Below are 20,132 nucleotides of genomic sequence, written 5' to 3'. Positions count from 1 at the left end.
TGTTGGATTCTATTAACTTGACAACTTGTTTTTCACCATCCTGACCCTAAATCATTCTCAGCTGTTCTTGGAGTGACTTTGTCCCCATCTAGCATTGGATCTTGGGTTTGATTTGTTTACTCTATTTTGGTTTTTACTCCTATTTTTCTGAGAAATCTGTCTTGCCCTGGCATTATTCATTCCCACTCCTCTAGCCGAATCTTTCACAAGATCAGTTCCAGCTGGCCAATGCTGCCTCAGTCACTCAATTGTTCTCCTGATGCAGTGAGTCTTTTAAAATCCTCCTTATTTCCTTACCTTTAGGAGACTTAGGAGAGCAGGCACCTGAAAGTGAGCTCGTGGTCAAGTCACCTGCCCATTCTGGCTTTTGTGTCGTCCTCTTTAAAAAGAAAAGGAATATATATATATATATATATATATATATATATATATATATATATATCCTTTTGGGTTCTTTCTCAAGCTTATGCTTTATGAGCCAATAACCTCAACTGTCCACAAGCCATTCCCTCCCAACTATTTCCATGGAATAATTTCAGCTTTCCTGGAAGAATTTTCCTATGAAATTGACTGAAAATGGAGTTTGAAACAAATTGGATCTGCTAAGATGTCAACCAGCTTTGAGTTATGTTTCCAACTGAGATGAGGATAGAAGAAAAGACAGGAAGCATGCCTAGCTTCCCTCTTGCCAAAGGACCTCTTCCCAGAGATATTTTCAAAGATCAAGAGAAAATGATGGATAATAAAGCACAAAAAATGAGCTACAGGTGACCCTCAGCACCTGTTCCCTTCGTGAACTAGTCAAACCCTCTCCCTCTTCTCCACCTCTTGATCATCAGACTGGCCCTGTTTGATGCATCCTGTCAACAAAGCCAAGACCTTCCTTCTGGCCTGGTTCTCACTATACAGTTTGTAGCTTGGCAGGTTCCATTAGCCCATCTTTACAGGTGGTAAGTCTCATACAGGACTGCCTTGGGCCCCTTACTACCCTGATTCTGTCTTCTCTTTAGTACCAACTGCCTTCAGCATCTGTTTGGAAGGATTATGAGATATGAAAAGTGTTAACCAGCAAATTAGTAAACTCAAGCCTCAGGTGCCTGTCAGGTACTAGAACTAACGTGAGCCCCTATATTGGGGAAAAATAGAGTCATGAAGATCACAGAGGGGAAGGATGCTAGGGGATTAGGGTAAGGAGTAAAGGTCACAAGTAAGAATTTTATTCCTCCTATATTGCTTTTATTATTGTGGTACTTCGTAAGGTTTTCTTTTTCTTTTTATTTTCTTTCTTTCTTTCTTTCTTTTTTTTTTTTTTTTTTTTGGTGTTTACAGTAAGTGAACTTGACAATTATAAGAGTTAGCTCTGAAGAAAAATGTGCAGTTGAGATTAACTCAGAAAGATTCCTAAATATGGCACTTAAAGAAATAATGGGAGGCAGCCCGGGTGGCTCAGTGGTTTAGCGCCGCCTTCAGCCCAGGGCCTGATCCTGGAGACCCGGATGGAGTCCCACGTCAGGCTCCCTGCATGGAGCCTGCTTCTCCCTCTGCCTGTGTCTCTGCCTCTTTCTCAATCTCTCTCTCTCTCTCTCTCTCATGAATAAATAAAATCTTTAAAAAAAGAAATAATGGGGAAAACCATGTGTGTGATTGTTGTCCAGGACCCTAGAAAGCTTGGAAATCTGCAGATACTTAGCAATAGCAGTATCAAGCTTCTTGAGAAGAATTTCCAGTCCTGAGGCTTAGCTGAAAGGGTGATTTAAGATGAAACTGGAAGGACAATAACCACAGGCTGGGGGTAAAGTGATAGCAGCTGGACAGTCAAGAAGGGATCTGTGGGAGGTGATACCTTTCATCTGAATTGGCTGTTTCTGCTCACTCTGAGAGGGAATTAAGAACACCCAGATGAAGTCTTTAGGTGTTACCAACCTGACACAAATACCAAGGAAGTCTTAAAAACACCAACCAGGAAGAAGAAAGGTCTTGGATTACGAGAGGATCCACAGGAATGTGGAATATGCTTCTCTAACTTTTTTTTTGTTTGCTTAAATCCTGCAGACTTTTTTTTTTCTGTATTTGATGATTTAAGTGGCTTTTACAAATAACTGAAACAGATTCCAAAATCTTTCCAAACCTTGACTTCCTCTATGTGTGACCAGTAAATATTTGTTAACTGGGTGTCCAGCTTGGTCCTTTTAGCCCACAGCATCTCCCATGTAAGATTTTTCCTTAATTTGATTAACAATTGTGTTTATCCTTTAGGCTCATCCGAATTTACCTTTTTACTAAGCCTTCCCTGCTCACTGCCATTTATGGCATTCTTATGATGGTGACTATGCCATCACCAGAGTAATTGGCACTGTGTTCTTAAATACTTAGCACTGGTGGTACAGAATACTTTCTCATTTAAGGGAAGCAGCTATTTTTCGTGGTTCTTTTCATTGCAGTTAGGATTTGTTATGCTTTAGGTTTTCAAAGAACTATGCACTTATCTGCCCCATACAAAAATGCTTCAAGGTAGATGGTGGTGTTAGGACTCCTTTGGTTGCAAGTGACAGAAGCCCAACTTATTGCAGCTTAGGAGTAGAAATGGAAATTTAGCTCACTCATAAACCAAAGGAAGAATCCAGGACAAATTAAATGAGCTCAGGGACTAGAATGAGATTTGATGCCTTCAATAGTTCATGCATCTGTGTCTCTCCTTCTTTTGTACACAACCAACAGTCTCTATCATTTCCTTTGGCTTATTCTAGGGTGGGGGGTAGATATTCTCTTCCAATGGCAAAAAGTATAAATCCTATAGCCCCAACAGAATCACAAAATTGGAATTAAGAATAGTTCTCCAAAGAAAGGCAAGTTCTGTGCCAAAAGGAAAATGGGAGCACAGGAATTGTACAGAAAACAAATCTCCACTTGGACAGGTTATAGTTGTTATTATCTTATGAAAATCATGATGAAACTGAAGTTCAAAACAAGCTTCATTGCTACTCCATAGCCAATTCAAGGCAGAGAAATCATCTCCCAGAGTTCTCAGCAACTAATTTCAGGCCTTGCTCATAGCAAAATACTCAACAAAACTCAGTTTAGAGAAAGATGATTAAAGCTACCTGCCATCCCATGATTCCTTTCCAAATTGGGGTATTTAGAGCTATAAGAAAAATCACTAGGAAAAATGAAGCCATCACTGAATAATTACCATTAAATGTAATTTGAAAACCATTAAGATAACAATTATAACAGCAAAAACAAATATGACAATTATCAAGTGCTCGATATATGCTAGGAACCATTCTGAGGGATTTGTATGTGATAATCCAGTCACTCCTTACAACTCCGTGGGGTAGGTACCACATCCCCATTTTATGAAGGAGAAAACTGAGGCTTAGAGAAGTTGTCACGCCTGAAATCACACAGATAGCTGGTGGCAGGACAAAAATTCAGACCGCCAACTGTCGGACAATGAGTAGGCCTGGGCTCTTGTCCCTTTGCTATACACCTCTTAGAACAGGGCCCCAGAGGACTGGTTTCTATTACCAGGGCTGGATATTCCCACATAGCACTCAAGTCTCCCCCTTTGCTGACTTAAATTTTTACCATGCTTCTTCCCAAGTCATCTTTAGATGTGGAAGGAAATGAAATCTGTGGGAAAGATAGGTGATCAGTATATCAGGGATGCTTCCTGTAGGTAGGAATGCATGTTCCCAAAACATTTATGTCTACTCACTCTTGTTCCTTTGCCCAAGGCGGTCTCTCTACTTGAATCTTGAATCTCTTCTTGAATCCCCCTGCCTGGCAAGATCTCACTCACTTTCAGATTCTACTAAAATATCTCCTTCTTGTCCTCTTCATATATTTATATATTTATAAATAATACTAATAATACATGTATATATATTCTGGCAAGACAGTGAGGGTGTCCAGGGCAGGGGCTTTTGGTATTCAGTTTTCCAGTGTCCAGCACAGAGCCTGATACATAGAAGGTACTTAATGAATACATGGATACATGAATGAAATGTAGAAAGCACACTGAGATTATTCACTTGTTTGATTGAAGGATCCTCAATGGATTCCAAAGGGATTCCAATTCATCACTTGTTGCTTAGAGGTGTATCTAAGACTGAAGTTCTGGGAAGGAAACCAGTGGTCGGGGCAGTGGGGGGGATTAAAAGAAACCGTCTGTATAAAGTCCCAAGCATTGTTATGTCTGGAATGCCGAAGAAAAAGAAAGAATAAACATAAGTTAAGCCATGTAACTAGCAAGATGCTATAATCAAATTATTTTGGTCACTGCCTCTCAGTCCTAAGGATAGGAGTCAACAAAGAAGATAATCTGACCTGTGTCAAACACAGAAGAATTCTGGTGGGTGTGTTTCTCCTCAGCAGTGTACACAGTAACTCATTAGCTCCCTTGTGGGTGTAGACCATATAATTGTTTTTACTTTCCCTGACCTTTTCACTCAAGCATGCAGAACCAGATACTTCCCATACCTGCATGATGCAATTCTGCATGATCACCATAGAGCATGCTCAATAATGAGCTTCAACTTTGCACACCCAGGAATGTGAAAACTGTCCCTATCTCCAAATGTGGGAGTCTAATGTGCTTTCTGGGAAGTTAACAGAAATAATAGTCCTCAAATTGTAAACCTCGAAGACTTTTGGAAACAAAGTGCCCTCACTTATCCTACTCACAGAAAAACTTTACCTGAGATATCAGATGTCTTTCCATTAGCCTGTGACTAATGAAAAGCAAGCTAGTCAGGAATATTCCTGGCATACCTTAGAGAAGTTTAGTCTGTGCTGGTAACAAGAGTAACTTTTTTGATAAGAATGATCCAGCATTGTTGCACCCATTCAAAATGAAATATGTAAAATAATCTCTAAGTTTGGGGGGTGGAGCAAGATGACAGAGGAGTAGGGTCCCCAAGTCACCTGTTCACACCAACTTACCTAGATAACTTTCAAATAATCCTGAAAACCTATGAATTCGACCTGAGATTTAAAGAGAGAACAGCTAGAATGCTACAGAGAAAAGAGTTTATGCTTCTAACAAGTACAACTTGTTTTTAGCCACTCTGTATTGGGCAAAATAACTAGAAAGAAGAACTCCCCCACAAAAGAAAGTATCAGACACAGTACTCTCTGCCACAGAGTTACGGAATTTGGATTACAATGCGATGTCAGAAAGCCAATTCAGAGGCACAATTATAAAGCTACTGGTGGCTCTGGAAAAAAGCATAAAGGATTCAAGAGACTTCATGACTCCAGAATTTAGATCTAAGCTTAGATCTAGATCTAAGCAGAATTTAGATCTAAGATTAAACATCAACTAAATGAGATGCAATCCAAACTGGAGGTCCTAATGTCAAGGGTTAACGAGGTAGAATAAAGAGTGAGTGACATAGAAGGCAAGTTGATGGCAAGGAAGGAAGCAAAGGAAAAAAGAGAAAACCAATTAAAAGACCATGAGGAAAGGTTAAGGGAAATAAGTGACAGCCTCAGAAGGAAAAATCTACGTTTGATTGGGGTTCCAGAGAACACCTGAGAGGGACAGAGGACCAGAAAGCATATTTGAACAAATCATAGCTGAGAACTTCCCTAATTTGAGGAGGGAAATAGGGATTCAGATCCAGGAGACAGAGATCTCCCCCCTAAAATCAATAAAAACTGTTCAACACCTCGACATTTAACAGTGACACTTGCAAATTCCAAAGATACACAGAAAATCCTTAAAGCAGCAAGAGACAAGAGATCCCTAACTTATATGGGGAGAAATATTAGATTAACAACAGACCTCTCCACAGAGACCTGACAGGCCAGAAAGGGCTGGCAGGATATATTCAGGGTCCTAAATGAGAAGAACATGCAGCCAAGAATACTTTATCCAGCAAGTCTCTCATTCAGAATAGAAGGAGAGATAGCTTCCAAAATAAGCAGAAACTGAAAGAATATGTGACCACCAAACCAGCTCTGCAAGAAATATTAAGGGAGACTCTAAAAGAAAGAGGGAGCCCAAAGAAACCATCCACAAAAACAGGGACTGAATAGGAATTTAGTGTCATCATATTACCTATCTTTCAATAGTTCCTCTGAACGTGAATGAGCTAAATGATCCCATCAAAAGGTGGAGGGTTTCAGACTGGATAAAAAAGCAAGACCCATCTATTTGCTGTCTACAAGAGACTAATTTGAGACCTAAGGACACCTACAGCCTGAAAATGAAAGGTTGGAGAACCATTTACCATTCAAATAGTCCTCAAAAGAAAGCTCGTATCAATAAATTACAGTTTATACCAAAGACTGTAGTAAGAGATGAAGAGACACTATATCATACTTAGGTCGTCTTGTTGGATAGACTCTTTAACAATCATGAATACTTATGCCCCTAATGTGGGAGCTGCTAAGTATATCAATCAATAACCAAAGTAAAGATAAACTTAGATAATAATACACTAATACTGAGAGAGTTCAGGATGGCACTTTCTGCAAATGACAGATATTTTAAGCAGAACATCACCAAAGAAACAAGGGCCTTAAATGATACACTGGACCAGATGGATTTCACAGATAGTTATAGAACTTTCCATCTGAACACAACTGAATACATATTCTTCTCAAGTGAACATTGTACTTTCTCCAGAATAGACCACATAGTGGGTCACAAATCAGGTCTCAACCAATACCAAAAGATTGGGATTGTCCCCTGAATATTTTCAGACCACAATGCTTTGAAACTAGAACTCAATCAGAAGAAGAAATTTGGAAGAAACTCAAGATGTGGAAGTTAAAGCATCCTACTACAAGATGAATGGGTCAACCAGTAAATTAGAGAAGAATTAAAAAGATTCATGGAAACTAATGAAAATGAAGTTACAACTGTTCAAAATATTTGTGACATAACAAAAGCGGTCCTAAGAGGGAAATACATCATAATACAAACCTCCCTCAAAAAATTGAAAAAAACTCAAATACACAAGCTAACCTCGCACCTAAAGGAATTGGAGAAAGAACAGCAATTAAAGCCTACACCAGGCTGAAGAAGATAGTTAATAAAGATTTGAGCAGAACTCAATGAGAGACCAGAAGAACTGTAGAACAGATAAAAAACATGAGGAGTTGGTTCTTTGAAAGAATTAATAAGATAGATAAACCATTAGCCAGCCTTATTAAAATGAAAAAAGACTAAAATTAATAAAATCAAAAATGAAAAAGGAGAGATCACCACCAATACCAAGGAAATACAAATGATTTTAAAAATATATGAGCAGCTATATGCCAATAAATTAGGCAATCTAGAAGAAATGGATGCATTTCTAGAAAAAACAAACTACCAAAACTGGAACAGGAAGAAATAGAAAACCTGAACAGGCCAATAATTGGTGAGGAAATTGAAGCAATCATCAAACACCTCCCAAGATACAAAAGTCCAGGGCCAGATATCTTCCAAAGGGAATTCTATCAAACATTTAAAGAAGAAACAATACCTATTCTACTAAAGCTGTTCTGAAAGACAGAAAGGGATGGAATACTTCCAAACTCGTTCTATGAGGCCAGCATCACCTTAATTCCAAAACCAAAGACCCCACCAAAAAGGAGAATCCTAGACCAATATCACTGCTGAACACAGATGCAAAAATTCTCAACAAGGTACTAGCCAATAGGATCCAACAGTACATTAAGAAGATTATTCACCAAGTGGGCTTTATCCCCGGGATGCAACGCTGGTTCAACACACATAAAGCAATCAATGTGATAGATCATACCAACAAGAGAAAAAACAAGAACCATATGATCCTCTCAATAGGTGCTGAGAAAGCATTTGACAAAATACAGCATCCATTCCTGATCAAAACTCTTCAGAGTGTAGGGATAGAGGGAACATTCCTCAGCATCTTAAAAGCCATCTACGAAAAGCCCACAGCCAACGTCATTCTCCATGGGGAAGCACTGGGAGCCTTACCCCTAAGATCAAGAACAAGACAGGGATGTTCACTCTCACCACTGCTATTCAACATAGTACTAGAAGTCCTAGCCTCAGCAATCAGACAACAAAAAGAAATCAAAGGCATTCAAATTGGCAAAGAAGAAGTCAAACTCTCCCTCTTTGCAGATGACATGATACTGTACATAGAAAACCCACAAGACTCCACCCCAAGATTGCTAGAACTCATACAGCAATTCGGCAGTGTGGCAGGATACAAAATCAATGCCCAGAAATCAATGGCATTTCTCTACACTAACAATGAGACTGAAGAAAGAGAAATTAAGGAGTCAATCCCATTTACAATTGTACCCAAAAGCATAAGATACCTAGGAATAAACCTAACCAAAGAGGTAAAGGATCTATACCCTAAAAACTATAGAACACTTCTGAAAGAAATTGAGGAAGACACAAAGAGATGGAAAAATATTCCATACTCCTGGATTTGAAGAATTAATATTGTGAAAATGTCAATGCTACCCAGGGCAATTTACACGTTTAATGCAATCCCTATCAAAATATCATGGAGTTTCTTCAGAGAGTTGGAACAAATTATTTTAAGATTTGTGTGGAATCAGAAAAGACCCTGAATAGCCAGGCGAATATTGAAAAAGAAAACCAGAGCCGGGGGCATCACAATGCCGGATTTCAAGTTGTACTACAAAGTTGTGGTCATCAAGACAGTGTGGTACTGGCACAAAAACAGACACATAGATCCATGGAACAGAATAGAAAACTCAGAAATGGGCCCTCAACTCTATGGTCAACTAATATTCGACAAAGCAGGAAAGACTCTCCACTGGAAAAAGGACAGTCTCTTCAATAAATGGTGCTGGGAAAATTGAACAGCCACGTGCAGAAGAATGAAACTAGACTATTCTCTTAAACCATACACAATGATAAACTCAAAATGGATGAATGATATAAATGTCAGACAAGACTCCATCAAAATCCTAGAGGAGAACACAGGCAACACCCTTTTTGAACTCGGCCATAGCAACTTCTTGCAAGATACATCCATGAAGGCAAGGGAAACAAAAGCAAAAATGAACTATTGGGACTTCATCAAGATAAGCTTTTGCACAGCAAAGGATACAGTCAACAAAACTAAAAGACAACCTACAGAATGGGAGAAGATAATTGCAAGTGACGTATCAGATAAAGGGCTAGTTTCCAAGATCTATAAAGAACTTATTAAACTCAACAGCAAAGAAACAAACAATCCAATCATGAAATGGACAGAAGACACAAACAGAAATTTCACCAAAGAAGACATAGACATGCCAACAAGCACATGAGAGAATGTTCCACATCACTTGCCATCAGGGAAATACAAATAAAAGCCACAATGAGACACCACCTCACACCAGTGAGAATGGGGAAAATGAACAAAACAGGAAACAACAAATGTTGGGAGAGAATGTGGAGAAAGGGGAACCCTCCTGCACTGTTGGTGGGAATGTGAACTGGTGCAGCCGCTCTGGAAAACTGTGTGGAGGTTCCTCAAAGAGTTAAAACTAGAACTGCCCTATGACCCAGCAATTGCACTGCTGGGGATTTACCCCAAAGATTCAGATGCAATAAAACGCTGGGACACCTGCACCCCAATGTTTCTAGCAGCAATGTCCACAATAGCCAAACTGTGGAAGGAGCCTCGGTGTCCATTGAAAGATGAATGGATAAAGAGGCTGTGGTCTATGTATACAATGGAAATTTACTCAGCCATTAGAAACAAAAAATATGGGACACCTGAGTGGCTCAGCAATTGAGTGTCTGCCTCCAGCCCAAGGCGTGATCCTGCAGTCCCGGAATGGAGTCCCACATCAGACTCCCTGCATGGACCCTGCTTCTCTCTCTGCTTGTGTCTCTGCCTCTCTCTCTTTCTGCGTGTGTCTTTCATGAAGAAAGAAAGAAAAGGAAGGAAGGGAGGGAGGGAGGGAGGAAGGAAGGAAGGAAGGGAAGGAAGGAAGGAAGGAAAGGAAGGAAGGAAAGGAAGGAAGGACAAATACCCACCATTTGTTTCAACGTGGATAGAACTGGAAGGTATTATGCTGAGTGAAGTAAGTTAATCAGAGAAAGACAAGCATTATATGGTCTCATTCATTTGGGGAATATAAAAAATAGTGAAAGGGAATGAAGGGGAAAGGAGAGAAAATGAGTGGGAAATATCAGTTAGGGTGACAGACCATGAGAGACTCCTAACTCTGGGAAATGAACAAGGGGTGGTATAAAGGGAGGTGGGTGGGGGATGGGGTGACTGGGTGATGGGCACTGAGGGGGGCACTTGACCGGATGAGCACTGGGTGTTATGCTATATGTTGGCAAATCGAACTCCAATAAAAAAAACATACAAATAATAATAATCTCTAAATTTATTAGACTTCCTAATACATTTGTAGAGCACAAATTGGGAATGGTTCATTAAAAGATAGGGTAAATTCTCATTAAATTACTCCCTAAGATGCCATATTTCTGTCCTTTTGGAGAATCTGCATAATGGAAATGTGCTAGAATTCAAAAAGTTTAGGAAATTCAAGCTATAGGAGCTTGAAAGGAGAAAAACCACCTTGGCAGTTTCAAGAAGTTCCTGGGCAGGGAGAAGGGGTGGGGAATGGATAAAAATGATGAGCCCAGTTGTTGAGAAAGGGAAGCAAAGGAAGTAAAGGTCTACCAGTATTCACTATCCAACTCTGTAGGGAACGTATAACTGCATTTTTAGCATTAGGCTTGGAATACCCCGGTTTCTCTTCAGGCTTCAGATCTCCCAAATCTTTTGCCATTTGACATTAGGCCTAGCCATTCAATGTGCTTTAGCTAAAGATAAATGAGCAGAAGTGTCATGTGTTCTCTCCAGGCAGCAGTTTTAAAAGCAAGTATATATTTAGCATTTTCCCACCTTTGGAACCATGGAAGTCTGTGTTTGGCTTAACTTCCACAAGCTAGATCTCAAGTGGTTACAATGAGCAGTCTTTTTGCCAGTCGTGTGACCTGTCGTGTGACAGGAAGTATAGGTTGTTGTTTTAATCTTCTGAGATATAGGGGGTCAAGATTTAGCATAATGTGGCCTATCCAGTCTACAAGAGACTAGGGAATCTGTTTTGAGAAGCATGGCTTATGAATCTAACTGGGGAAAGCTGGATTCTAACTCAGCAGTATTCCTATAATTCTTCTACCTCTACACCAGTCGTATCCTGAATTTGCTGGCACAATAAAGAATTTTGTAAAGTCATTGCAGTGTCTCAAGCTGAATGATGACTGACAACAGAGAAGAGGGTCCAGTAAGGACAGTAGAGTAAAGCTGGACCCATTGCCTGTCCAGGCAAAACCCCTGGACTTCAAAAGTAGGGAATACTAGTGTTTAGTCTAATGTCTAGAGGCCACACATCCTCATTTAGATGTTGCTCTTGGCATTTCCACCCTATCCTCACTCCTATTCCATACCCAGTGTCCTGCCTGTCTCATGTCCAAGGGTACCTGATACGGCTCAGCAGGTAAATCTGCTCAACTAATCGTATATACATGAGAGTATATGTGTGCCTGAGTGTGTGCAGCAAGCATACTCAAATATTCATAAAGTACTTGCTAGATAGAGGGAACAATATTCTATACTCTTCTCCCTATAGATGTTTTCTAAATGATTCAGCTTGCACCAGGTAGCATTAATATGGCTGAACACCCAGTGGTGGATACCTGTTAGACTTGGGGTCATGGTTACAGCTGCTACCAGGGTTCACACCAGTGGCTCACAACAGCTGCCTATGTCCTGCAGGAAGAATGTCAAGGCTGTAACTCCTATACCATTTCAGTGTACACTATCCAACAAAGAGCAGGGACAACTTACCAGGCAAGGTAAGTGGCATTGGAAATTTCTAAGTCCAGTGTTCTAAACAAGGAGTAAAAAACTAGTCAGTCAATAGAATACAGAGGCCACAGCTGAAAACCACCTGCCAATGGATCCCACCTATATATTTTCCTTCTCATCTTCACTTTTATGTGGAGCCCACCTGTATGTGACAACCCCAGAACATTAGTGTTACGATGCTCACTGGCCCAATCTCCTCTTTTTATTGAGGAAGAAGTTGAAGCTCAGAGAGGTTACGTGGTATGTGGACTCCAGCTGGCCACTCAGTCCACAGGGCTTTGGGAGAAGCCTAGCACCAGACAAGCTGGTGGCTGATTTATATGTAAGGAGACCAGCCTTTGAAGCTGCATCTTGACAGGGAGGACTGTGCTCCATTTTCTCTGGCCTTTTCATCAGCAGAGCCAACCATCAGCCTTTCATCATGCTCCTGTTTACTTTGTATTTCGCTAAATGCCCTCTATGGCACTGGCAGAGGCTATTTTGGTAGCTTCTGGACTCAGGAAATGTTTTGTTTGGGTCCCACCTTGTGTTCAGGGTGTCTGGGGACTGTTGAAATTGTTTGAATTTGAGAGAGAAAAGAAACCAAGGGTCAAACAAAGAGATAGTTACAGATCTGGCTTGAAGTCTCTCGCCCATGTACACCTCTCTCTGCTCCTTCTTTCCTCCCTGCAGTAGAACTCTGCACCAGCCACTGAAATGGCTCTGGAAGTAGAAGCCTGCTTCTGGAAAGAAGGCTATGAATCCTGGAAATAAAGTTCATGCTCTAGAGAGTCGCCATGATATCAGAGTTCCATCCATTTTTGCCGCCTTAAATCAGAGAGCCCTGAGGAAATATCTATGTCTACCACAAATTATAATATAGCCATAAAGTCTTTTCTGTAATAAGTAATTTTCCATGAAAACAACACTTCTTAGTCTTCCAGGACATAGCTGAAACATGACTTAGATTGCAGTGGGTTTTTCAATGCATTTTTTTTTAAGATGGAAAGAAGACTTCAAATTCCCTAAGCATGATGCATTTTTAATTTTACAGGGTTTAATTTCTCAGCAGAAACCAATCTTAGGTAAGGGAGCTTATTCCCAGAGAAGCCTTTCTGACTTTCCCTTGAAGGCTAAAGGTTGATTTATGAACTGTCCAGATGTTTAGAAAGAGTCTTTAGACAGAGAAAAGGAGCCAACCATTCTCCTTTTTTCCTGGGGACAAGATGCATTTGCATCCAAATTGGAACTGAAAAATCAAGATTAAACATTAGGAAATCTATTCTTATGAAAAGTATAAATTAAAATTGATTTCCTGTGTTGGGGGACATTAGAAAATACCTTTCTATGCTACATGCAATTTAGAGATCTTTAATCTGAATTAGTTCAGATGGAGTCTTGCATAAAGGCAAGGGTATGCATTAGATACCCGATCCCAAAAACTCCTACTACTCTAATTCCAGATCACATATAAAAATAGTAGAAATCAAGAATCCAGCATAGAAGAAGGAAACCTCACTGAAGTAGGACCAAAAAGACCAGTTCTCATCTAGTCAATAAGAAACATGGATTCGGGCACCTGGGTGGCTCAGTGGTTGAGTGTCTGCCTTCAGCTCAAGTCATGGTCCCGGGGTCCTGGGGTCGAACCCTGCTTCAGGTTCCCTGTGGGGAGCCTGCTTCTCCCTCTGCCTATGTGTCTGCCTCTCTATGTCTCATGAATAAATGAATAAAATCTTAAATTAAAAGAAACATGGATTCCTCTAGGGAAATCCTAATCCTGTATTAGCAGGCATGAAAACAACTACGTCATCAGAGCTCTTGGATGACCAGGTGTCCTGTCAATGAGCAATATTTTGAAAGCACCTTTTTTTCTGAGTAATAAGTCTCAACTGTATGCTTAAAATATTTAGTAAATCACGTTATGAACAGATGTGTTATCATCCAAGCTTTGTTGTTCCATTTCTAGAGCACAAGCAAAGTCAATTCGGTATTTCTTAAGGGCCCTAGGATTTTTATAGTAGTAAATGAGCATTGGCTTCAACCTAAAGTACCAACTGCATTAGCCCCTAACAAGAGGGTCAATCTGTCCTTTGAAGCCAGGCATTGGCATCTCCTCTCTAGCTATGAGAGTCCTAGATGGCATCTTCTTCAAATAGAAGGTTGTTTCAATCACAATGAAAGACTTGTTGAGTTGACCCACCATCATTAGTGATCTTAGCTAGCTCTTCTGGATAACTTGCTGCAGCTTCTACATCAGCACTTGCTGTTTCACCTTGCACTTTATATTATGAAGACAACTTCTTACCTTAAGCCACATGAACTAACTTCTGCTAGCTTCACACTTTTCTTCTGCAGTTTCCTTACCTCTCACCTTCATGAAACAGAAGAGAATTAGGACCTTGCCCCCCCGGGTTAGGCTTTGACTTGGGGAATTATTGTGGCTGGTATGATCCTTTGTCCAGACCAGTCAAATTTTCTCTATATCAGCAGTACAATTGTTTCACTTTCCTGTCATCTGTGTGTTCGATGTAGGAGCACTTTTCGTCTTTAAAAACTTTTCCTTTGCATTCATGACTTGGCTACTTGATGCAAGAGCCCTAGCTTTCAACCTATCTTGGCTTTCAACATGCCTTCCTCACTAACCTTAATCATTTGTAGCTTTTGACTTTAAAATGAGAGACATGTGACTCCTCCTTTCACTTGAACATGTAGAGGCTGTTGCAGGTTACTTAACTGACCTATTTTTAATATTGCTTTGTCTCAGGGACTAGAGAGGCCCAAGAAGAGGAACAGCCAGTCAGCAGTGCAGTCAAAACACACAATGTGTCTCAATTAAGTTCCTCATTTTTTATGGGTGCAGTTCGTGGCACCCAAAATAATTACAATAGTGACATCAAAGATCACTGATCACAGATTGCCAAAATAAATATAATAATGATTTTAAAAAACTGGACTCTTCCAAGAATTACCAAAATGTGACAGAGACACAAGGTTACTGAATGCTATTGGAAAAAGAGTGCTGATAGACTGGCTCAACACAGTGTTGCTGCAAACTTTCAGTCTCTAAAAAAAAAAATGCAAGTATCTGTGAAACAATAAAGCAAAGCACAGTAAAATAAGGTATAGTGTATATTGTATGTCAACTATACTTCAATTTTAAAATGTTGACTAGCTTGGTTATAGCTCAGTTTTTTTTCTTTATGCCCGGTGTAATATTTATCGTGTGATACCCTGTTATGCAAATATACTGAGTGACAAGTATCTAAAGAGACTCTTGTAAGGAAATAACTGGACTTTTTGGAGGAGCTGGTTGGTCCTCTGGGCAATGATGAAATTGGCAGGTAGCTAAAGTCCACCAATGGCCCTGTCTGCATTCAATTCAAGGGTTCACATATGGGTCTAGAGTGAGTACTCCTTTAGATCTGAAATTATTTGGTGTCACTTAAAATGTTACTAAGTTCTGAAGAAAATTATCATAAGTTTTTTTAATAAGTTATCTTAGAAAACAATAAAATAGTTGAAGCATGAGTCATTTAAAAGAACTGAGATGAAGACCCTTCTCTTTGAGAATCAAGACATGTAGTCTTGTTAGTGAGATGGTCCTTCCAAGAGCATCTCTACTGGGACCAGGAGACAGGGTATGGCCAGGCAAGAGAGCAGCATCACTGTTGTCCATGGGATGGGGAAGCTGAGTTCTACAACCAGAAGCATTAACAGGTACTAAGGAGTTACCAGGTGTTAAATCCCTGACAGAGGGAGGAAAAGGGAGAAAATAGAGGTTTTCCCATTAGACTGTGCCTAGAACATACATAGTAAGTGCTCGGTAAATATTTCCTGAATGAATGTGAGTAAAACCCAACATGGAGTAGGACGCCTGGGTGGCTCAGGGTTGAGCATCTGCCTTCAGCCCAGGGCGTGATCCTGGAATTCTGGGATCAAGTCCCACATTGGGCTGTCTGCATGGATCCTGCTTCTCCCTCTACCTATGTCTCTGCCTCTCTCTCTCTGTGTGTCTCTCATGAATAAAATAAAATCTTAAAAAAAAAAATCCAGTGTAGGAGTGTGGGGAAGAACAACATCAAACCATCATCTTACAGGTTTGGGGGGAAGCAGATTGATTTTTTTCAGAAGAGGCTAACAAAGATGACACAGAGTCGGATGTCTCGATCTAGATTAGATATTAATGGTGTCAGTAGACGTTCTGGGATCTGGTAGAGCCAGGCTGCCCGTTGCTCTGCAGGAGCTCTGGTCTAACAAGGACTCCATGCGAATTGTCACTGCATCAGTAGGCAGTCCAGGGTGGGCTGCCTCCTTGGCACAGGCCAAAAATGTGCTTATAATACTTCGGAGACAAAAAAATAAAAATTAACTTGAATTTCTCAAGCATGAAGCACTTTTATTCAAGTGAAAGTGATTCCACTGCTTTAGGGCAGTGGTTCTGGGATATTAAAAGAAGGTAAGAATTGGGCAGCCCAGGTGGCTCAGCGGTTTAGTGCCTACCTTCGGCCCATGGTGTGATCCTGGAGACCCGGGATCGAGTCCCACGTCAGGCTCCCTGCATAGAGCCTGCTTCTATCTGCCTGTGTCTCTGCCTCTCTCTCTGTGTTTCAAATGAATAAATAAATAAAATCTTAAAAAAAAATAAAAGGATAAGAATTCTCTTGAATCCCTAGTATTGACATAAATTGTATTTAGGACAATGTTACTAGAATAGGTATGTACTATTATAAAACTAGGAACAAACTTATATTATTATAAATCTTTCATACTTATACAACCAAATTTAATTTCAAAGTAAATTCAGGCACATTGAATTTGGCATGTCTGTACTTTGTTACTATGTGTTTTATAATGACATAATTTTCCCACTACTTTCCTCTATTTTAACTTCCAAAAACCTTTGTACAGCACCCTGGGAAGTTGTCAGGTCTTCATTTGTTTGTAATACATCATTTACAAGTTATATCCACTTGTCTTTTCCCTTTGATCTATGGTAATTGATGTAGCCCATAGTGTCAGATCAAATATCAATTTATTAAATAACTTAAGACACTAAAGTTTTATTCTATAAACCTATCTTTTAATTACAAATGCCCAATATGAGTTTTTTACTGTCTACTGAGTAAAGTAATTCAGCATGAAGAAAAAAATGGTAGTTTGGGGTCAAAATGACATTTAGTAGCAATCAGAAATGTTTATCCATACATTGAAGGTTTGATGCTACAACTCAAGCGATCTCTTGGCACCAAAATGGCTATAAATACAATTTATACAATTTATACTAAATACAATTTAGTTCTTTATATGTTAATATTAATTTTTAATTTTTTAAGTATTTACTGAGGACATATTTAAGATAGAGAAAACAGTATAACCGACTTATATATCTACTAAAAAATTGTAAGACAATAATAATTTGCAATTTTTTGCTTCAGATATCTTTTTAGTTTAGTTTTTAAATCTGTCTACAGTAAAACATTTTTTGTACAATTCTATGCTTTTTAACATATGCATAGATTTGCATAACTACCACTAGGAAAAATTGGTTTCACCACCTTCCAAAATTCCCTTGTGCTACTCTGTGTGGCCACACCTCCGCCCTACCTCCATGTGGGCTACTACTGATCTGTTCTCTGTCTTGATAGTTTCACTTTTTCCAGAATGTCATGTATATGAAATCCTAGAATAGGTGACCTTTGTTTTATTTTTTTTGATTGAAGTATCACTGATAAACAATATGTTATTAATTTCATGTGTACAACATAGTGCTTCAAAATTTGTATGCATTGCAGACTGGTCACCATCTAGTTACCATCTATCATCATACAAATTTAACACAATATTGATTATATTTGCCATGTTATACTTTGTATCCCCATGACTTAAATAATTTATAGCTAGACATTTGTGCCTCTTAATCCCCATCACCAATTTCACCCATCCCCCCAACCCCTTCCTGACGGCAACCACCAATTTACTCTGTTTTTAGCAGTGTATTTCTGTTTTGTCATTTTTTTTGTAGTAGTAGTAGTTCATTTGCTTTCCAGATTCCACGTATAAGTGAAATTATATGGCATTTGTCTCTGACTCATTTCACTTAGCATAATACCCTCTAGGTCCATCCATGTTGTTGCAGATGCAAAGATTTCTTTCTTCTTTATAACCAAATACGTATGTGTGTAGGTATATATCCATTTACACACATGAGATATACATACATATATGTATACATATATACATACATGTGATACACAAATATGCCCCACATCTTCTTTATCCATTCATCTATTGATGGACACTTAAATTTCTTCTATACCTTGACTATTTTAAATAATGCTTCAAGGAACATGAGGGGTGCATTATCTTTTTAAATTAATGTTTTCATTCTCTTCAGATATATACTAAGAAGTAGAATTTCTTGATCATATGGTAATTTTACTTACTTTTTAAAGGAACTTCTGTTTTCTTTAGTGGCTGCACCAAATTACATTCCCATCAGCAGGGCATGAAGGTTCCCTCTTTTCTATTCCTCACCAGCACTTGTTATCTCTTGTCTTCTTGTTACTAGCCATTCTTACAGGTGTGAGGTGGTATCACTTTGTGGTTCTAATTGGTATTTCCCTGATGATGAGTGACATTAAACATCTTTTCATGTGTCTGCCGACTACCTTTATGTCTTCTTTGGAAAAATGTCTCATTCAGATCCTCTCCCCATTTTTTCATTGGATTGTTTGATTTTTTGGTATTGAGTTGTAGGAGTTCTTTATATTTTGGATATTAAGCCCTTAATGGATTTATCATGTACAGATATCTTCTCACATTCGTGGGTTGCTTTTTCATTTGGTTGATGGTTTCCCTTGCTGTACAAAAGCTTTTTAGTTTGATCTAGTCCCAATTGTTTATTTTTGCTTTTGTTGCCCTTGCCTAAGGAAACAGATCAAAAACAAAATACCTTAAAGACCAGATTTCAAGAGTTTACTGCCTATATTTTTTAGGAATTTTTTTGTTTCAGGCTTATATTTTGTCTTTAATCCATTCTGGGTTTATTTTTGTGTATGGTCCGGTTTCATTCTTTAGCACATAGCTGTCCAATTTTCCCAATGCCAATTATTGAAGAGACTATTCTTACCTTATTGTCTATTCTTGCCTCCTTTGTTGTAGATTAACTGACCATGTAAGTGTGGGTTTATTTCTGGGCTCTCTATTCTGTTCCATTGATCTATGTGTTTGTGCACCGATCTCATACTGATCTGATTATTACAGCTTTCTGGTATATATCTTGAAATCTGGGATTGTGATACTTCCAGTTTTTTTCTTCTTTTTCAAGATTGCTTTGATTACTTGGAATCTTCTGTAGTTCCACACAAATTTTAGGATTGTTTGTTCTAGTTCTATGAACAATGTTATTGGTATTTTGATAGGAATCACACTGAATCTGTAGATTGCTCTGGATAATAATGGACATTTGAACAATATTCTTCCAGTCTATAAGTATGGTATATCATTCCAAGCTATTTCAATTTTATTTGCCCGACCTTCAAATGGCAATTATTCCTTAATTCCATTCACCCTTCCCAACCTCAAAAATGCCTCACTTAATAGACAAAACACACAACAGAGTTTCTCTACTGAACACTAATCAATCAATCAGTTAGTCAAAATAGCTACCTGTAAAAAAGGAACCAGTAGGCAGTGGTGAGAAATATTTGCATAACACTTTACTATTTCCCTTTTGGAGACTCAGAGTACTTTTTTTTTTTTTTTCTTCTCATTGCTATCTAGTAGAGGTTGAAAACCTTTTAAAAAATCTACTGGAAATTAATAATACTGTTTCTAGTAAAGTTTTCACTCTTCAAAGAAAAGAAAAAAACAGAGCATTGTATCTTATAATAGACAAGGAAACATGTTGTGAAATGCCATATGATGGGTTTTACCTAAAATTTCCATATACTTTTGTAAGTCACTAAGTGCTACTTTTTCAATGAGAGAAAAAAGTCAGTTTCTCCAGCAATACATTCTCATTTCATATTCTAACCCCAAAAAGGGGAAAACAGCATCTATATAGAGGCTCAAGACCAGAAATCTATTACTTCAATAACTGGGTCCACAGGTCTCTCTAACTGACTTTTCAAACCCTCTATCATCAGGTTGGCTACAGTTCTAGTGTATTTTGGCCCAGTCTACTGGCTTTGGCTCAGCTCATGCTGACACATATGGAGGGGGCTGAATTCAATATTGGGGTAGACAATTTATGAGTACTTATAATTGTACACCACCCACGTGCAATTAAACCTGAAAAGAAGCTATGGATATCCT

General features: G+C 38.9%; 1 long non-coding RNA gene across 31 annotated transcripts in view; it reads left to right on the top strand.

The window, feature by feature from the left end:
• Positions 1-20,132, top strand: part of LOC102155895 — a 648,303-nt gene that overhangs the window by 584,927 nt on the left and 43,244 nt on the right. The gene's annotated exons all lie outside the window — the stretch shown is intronic.

The sequence above is a fragment of the Canis lupus genome, chromosome 30 (genome assembly GCF_011100685.1).
Source record: "Canis lupus familiaris isolate Mischka breed German Shepherd chromosome 30, alternate assembly UU_Cfam_GSD_1.0, whole genome shotgun sequence".
NCBI classification, from domain to species: domain Eukaryota; kingdom Metazoa; phylum Chordata; class Mammalia; order Carnivora; family Canidae; genus Canis; species Canis lupus.
This window is presented reverse-complemented; position numbering and strand designations above follow the sequence as displayed.